Source organism: Leucopleurus acutus (genome assembly GCF_964270905.1).
Source record: "Leucopleurus acutus genome assembly, chromosome: 12".
NCBI lineage: Eukaryota > Metazoa > Chordata > Mammalia > Artiodactyla > Delphinidae > Leucopleurus > Leucopleurus acutus.
In genome coordinates this window covers 21,241,022-21,246,908 of record NC_139154.1, presented here as the reverse complement: position 1 = coordinate 21,246,908, position 5,887 = coordinate 21,241,022, and the positions used below count along the sequence as shown (strand labels likewise).

Here is a 5,887-nt window from a genome sequence, read left to right as displayed (position 1 = left end):
AAAAGAATGAAATTAGAACACTCCCTAACACCATACACAAAAATAAACTCAAAATGGATTAAAGACCTAAATGTAAGTCCAGACACTATAAAACTCTTAGAGGAAACCATAGGCAGAACACTCTATGACATAAATCACAGCAAGGTCCTTTTTTGACCCACCTCCTAGAGAAATGGAAATAAAGACAAAAATAAACAAATGGGACTTAATGAAACTTCAAAGCTTTTGCACAGCAAAGGAAACCATAAACGAGACGAAAAGACAACCCTCAGAATAGGAGAAAATATTTGCAAATGAAGCAACTGACAAAGGATTAACCTCCAAAATTTACAAGCAACTCATGCAGCTCAATATCAAAAAAAACAAACAACCCAATCCAAAAATGGGCAGAAGACCTAAATAGACATTTCTCCAAAGAAGATATACAGATTGCCAACAAACACATGAAAGGATGCTCAACATCACTAATCATTAGAGAAATGAAAATCAAAACTACAACGAGGTAACACCTCACACCAGTCAGAATGGTCATCATCAAAAAATCTACAAACAATAAATGCTGGAAAGGGTGTGGAGAAAAGGGAGCTCTCTTGCACGGTTGGTGGGAATGTAAATTGATACAACCACTATGGAGAACAGAATGGAGGTTCCTTAAAAAACCAGAAATAGAACTAGCATACGACCCAGCAATTCCACTACTGGTCCTATACCCTGAGAAAACCATAATTCAAAAAAGCCATGTACCACAATGTTCATTGCAGCTCTATTTACAATAGCCAGGACATGGAACCAACCTAAGTGTCCATCAACAGATGAATGGATAAAGAAGATGTGGCACATATATACAATGGAATATTACTCAGCCATAAAAAGAAATGAAGTTGAATTATTTGTAGTGAGGTGGATGGACCAGAGACTGTCATACAGAATGAAGTAAATCAGAAAGAGAAAAATCGCTCTTTTCACTCTCAGACATGGGCACACCACAGAAGGATCTTATTATCAAGTCAGATGCACCTGACACCCTATTAGTGCAGAAGCATCCAGATTATATAGCATCCTATGGCTCAAAGAAAGATGATTACGAATACTGTATATCTGAATATTTGAGAATGAGTGGCATCTATTGGGGTCTGATTGTAATGGATCTCATGGGACAGCTACATCGCATGAATAGAAAAGAAATTCTGACATTTATTAAGTCTTGTCAACACGGGTGTGGTGGAATAAGTGTTAGTATTGGACATGATCCTCATCTTTTGTACACTCTTAGTGCTGTCCAGATTCTTACTCTGTTTGATAGTATTAATGTTATTGATGTAAATAAAGTTGTAGAATATATTCAGAGTCTACAGAAAGAAGATGGTTCTTTTGCTGGAGTTTTTGGGGAGAAATTGATACAAGATTCTCTTTTCGTGCGGTGGCAACTTTGGCTCTATTGGGGAAGCTGGGTGCAATTAATGTGGAAAAGGCAATCGAATTTGTTTTATCATGTATGAACTTTGATGGTGGACTTGGTTGCAGGTCAGGTTCTGAATCCCATGCTGGGCAGATCTATTGTTGCACAGGATTCCTGGCTATTACTAGTCAGTTGCATCGAGTAAATTCTGATTTACTTGGTTGGTGGCTTTGTGAATGAGAGCTTCCATTAGGTGGACTCAATGGAAGGCCAGAGAAGTTACCAGATGTATGCTATTCTTGGTGGGTGTTGGCTTCCCTAAAGATAATTGGAAGGCTTCATTGGATTGACAGAGAGAAACTGCACAGTTTCATTTCAGCATGTCAAGATGAAGAAACGGGAGGATTTGCGGACAGGCCAGGAGATATGGTAGTTCCTTTTCATACTCTATTTGGAATTGCTGGATTGTCACTTTTGGGAGAAGAAGAGATTAAACCTGTTAGCCCTGTTTTTTGCATGCCTGAAGAAATACCTCGGAGAGTGAACGTTCAGCCTGAACTAGTGAGCTAGATTAGATCCCTTGATGCAAGAGTTGCTTAGTGTAGTTTTACTGTTTTAACATTTCAGTATTTGAAGTGCTTAACAAACTTTATGACTGCCATGTTAATATTTTGTACACGAATTATGTTGATTTTAATAAATTATGTAATTATACATATTGTGAATTAAAGACCTTTATGGTATCTTCAGCTTTCTGTTTTCTTCTGGAATGCTGTTACTCTGAGTGTAATATTTTGTTTATACTTCAGTGTATTTGTTATCTTGTTTGTCCCCATAACAGCAAACTGAGTTGAACTCTATTTAGCTGATGAAGTCTTGTGTTCTGATTTTCCCATGTACTCCCTTGATATGTTATATATAACTATAGTTAATATAAATTGGTTTTTGTCAGTGAGAATGTTAATGTCAGTAAGAATGTCAGTGAGAATGATCAACCCCATAGGAATTAAAAGATTGAAAAAAAAAGGAAAGAGAAAAATAAATACCATATGCCAACACATAAATATGGAATCTAAAAAAAAAATGGTTCTGAAGAACCTAGGGGCAGGACAGGAATAAAGACGCAGACGTAGAGAACGGACTTGAGGACATGGGGAGGGGGAATGCTAAGCTGGGACGAAGTGAGAGAGTGGCATGGACATATATACGCTACCAAATGTAAAACTGATAGCTAGTGGGAAGCAGCCACATAGCACAGGGAGATCAGCTCGGTGCTTTGTGACCACCTAGAGGAGTGGGATAGGGAAGGTGGGAGGGAGACGCAAGAGGGAGGGGATATGGGGACATATGTATATGTTTAGCTGATTCACTTTGTTATAAAGCAGAAGATAATACACCATTGTAAAGCAATTATACTCCAATCAAGATGCTAAAAAAAAAAAGGAATGTATTGAGCATCTATTATGTGCTAAGTCAAAGTAAGCATAACAGCTACAGCAACAGAAAAGAGCACCTTATAAGTTTGCTGCATGTTGGATAGAAAAATATACGTATATACATGTCATCCCACTGAAATGTAACACTCCTTAAGACAAATCCTAAATTCACTATTGTTGTTTCCTAGCTTTGTGAGCTGAACTCCCAGCTCATTAATTTAGTTTTTTTGTTTTCTAATATACACGTTAAAGGCTCTGATTTTCCCCGTAACCGCTTCTTTAGCTGCGTTCCAAGAGTTATATGTTGAATTTTCATAACTACTAGTTTTAAATGTTTTATAATTTCCATTGAATTTTCTCTTTAAATTAGGACGTATTTAGAACTGTGCCATTTAGTTTCAATATACGTGGGAGAAGTGGTTTGGCTATCTTTTTATTGGTGATTTCTACTAATCACTAATCCTGCATTGCTTTCAGAGAACATGGGCCTTTATGATATTGAATCGTTAAATTGGTTGAGACTTCCTTTGTGGCCTATAGCGTGATCAAGTTGTGACAATGTTCCATCTGTGCTTGGAAAAAACGTGTGTCATCTATTTGACAAGTGCAGGAGCCTAAATGTTACCCCCTAGAGTTAGTCTGTTTTAAATGTTTGTGTTTTTTTTTCAAATTTGGAGGGCCTTAATTTCAGGTCTGCTTTATCTGTTCAGTTTCTGAGTGGTATGCTTTAAAATCTCCTGCTGTGATTATAGATTTGTCAATTTTCCCATGTAAATCCATCAATTTTAGCTTTGTAATTTTAAGATTATACTATTAAATAGGTATGATTTCATGACTTTTATATCTTTTTGGTGTATTTGTTTCTTCATTTACATGAAAAATTTCCACCTTCAATTCTCTCAGGTTTGATACTAATATTACAACAGAAGCCTTCCTTTTGTTAATATTTACATGCTATACCTTTTTCTAGTTATTTTCCTCCTATTGATATCTCTATGCTGGAGGCTTGTCTCCTTTAAATGGACATTGTGATAGCCTGTGATTTTGTTTTTTTCAATCTGAGCGTCTCTTTAATCTATTTACTTTTATTATGATTACTAAAATATTTGGATTCATTTCTAGCATCTATTTTGTGGTGGTTTTCTTATTTACTCTAATTTCTTTTGACTTTTCTTTCGCTTTTCCTATCATGCTGGATATTCTTGCTTTGCCTTTCAGATTCAATGTCCACCCAACTCTTGTGCCCTAGGGACTAACCTCCGTGGATTTCCAACATAGCCCACTTCCTTTCGGCTTTTGGCTGCGTTGAGCCAATGGAAAGCCCAGCAGGTACTGGAGGACAAGTGGAGAGGAAAGTCAGGCTGTCGGTTCCACCAGCTCCCTCTCTGCAGGTCTGCATTACTCTGATGGAGAGAGCAGCTCATATCGGTGGCCCTCAGGCAGGCACAGGTCCTGCTGGGTACCAATCACTCCTCCTTTCCTTGGCCCCTTCAGGTCTGGGAGAGCTAAAACTCCCCATCATTGTAACACAGAGTAGTTCACATTCCTTTTTAGTCTCTCACTACCCTTTGTAAATAAAATGCATTTTAACAAACGCTTTTCCAGGTACCCCTTTTGGGTATGCCATCTGTTTCTGGACAATCTCCTGACCCGCACACTACTTTCCATTGAATAGATCCCATTCGCTTAAATCTCTTTTGTGGAAGAGACTACCGGTCGGTCATACAAGTCCTACTCCATTAGGACTGGCTGGTATAGAGTTTCTCTCGAACATGTTATTTTCATGATATTTTTCTCTGGGTGTAATAAACTTATGGAACAAAAAAACCCTTAGACCACTTTATAGATGGATTAAGTAAAAATCAGTAATATTTAATTCCAATTTCTGGTGGCTATCGAGGTATACATCCAAACCCTTCTGTGACACAGTCCTAAGGGCCAACTCTCTGAGATATGCAGATAAGATGCAGGGAGGAATGGAGTGGAATTCATGATCTGTCACTCAATCAGCAAACATTTATTGAACATTTACGACATGAAAGGGAAGGTATTGGGAAGGATGGCAAGCTGTCAGGAAATAACCAAATGACCAGAACGCTTACACCTGTTGTCTCATTTCATCTTTCCACCAGGTAGAGATGATTGCTGCCCGATTGGTAGATGAGGTAACCAAGCCTGGACGCAGCGACTTACCCAGGGTCTTAGAACCACCACGGGGCTGAGCCAGGCGTTTGCCCCGGTCTCAGTCCCAAGACCAGTGCATTTCACTGCGTCCAGGAATTGTTTTCAATCCTCCAAGAGCTTTGCATCTGGGAGGAGAGGAGATAAAAACAGATGAACAGTGAAATCGTAGTGTAAGCCCTGGCGCGAGCAGCTATCATGAGTTGACGCAGGCTGGGAAGCTTTGTGCAGAAAGGGGACAGAGGAAGTCAGGGGGGTGGCCGTCCAGGCAGGATGAGGGGCACAGGCACGGACCCGGGCAGGTCCCAGTTCCGATGGGCCCATCACGGGCAAGTAGGACGCAGTGTCCACCTCCTCAGATGCTCTGGGTTTGGTTTCATCGTGTTCGTGCTTTCTCTCCCCATTCCTTTTATCTGAAGTTGGGGCATGTGGAGATGTGGGGATGGGGTGTTCTTTGAAGTGAGCTCCCTTCTTGTCCCTTAGGCTGGATTTCCAGCAAGGCGGGAGGGAGAGGGCCGGAGTTAGGGAGAGAGCTCTGTCCCAGCAGAGGTGTGACGAGCAGTGTGGAATCAGGGTGGAGCTCGGAGCCAGCATTTCTAGAATGCTCACCGTGGGCTAGTTCCTGGTGGGCAGAGGAGAGGTAGGGAGCAGGGCGGCTGATGGACTTTTGGAGTAGGAGAGCTAGAGGGCCAGGGAGGGGCCTTGGCTGGCAGGGTGGTGGGCCCCCCCTGAGCCATCCCTCCCTGCCCCTACCTCACAGGGTCCCAGGAAGGGAACCGCCAGGGAGCCCTGGGCTGTCATCCAGCCCCAAGCATGGCAAAAGGCAATTCCAGTAAGGAGGGCACTGCGGTGACCACACCAGACGGGGGAA

The 5,887-nt window shown here is 41.1% G+C and overlaps 1 pseudogene across 1 annotated transcript; it reads left to right on the top strand.

Moving 5' to 3' along the window:
• The first annotated feature begins 974 nt into the window (after window positions 1–974).
• Window positions 975–1,969, top strand: LOC309969760 (geranylgeranyl transferase type-2 subunit beta-like; annotated as a pseudogene). Its single transcript has one exon. The product of its transcript is annotated as a geranylgeranyl transferase type-2 subunit beta-like (transcript).
• Window positions 1,970–5,887: the final 3,918 nt, after the last annotated feature.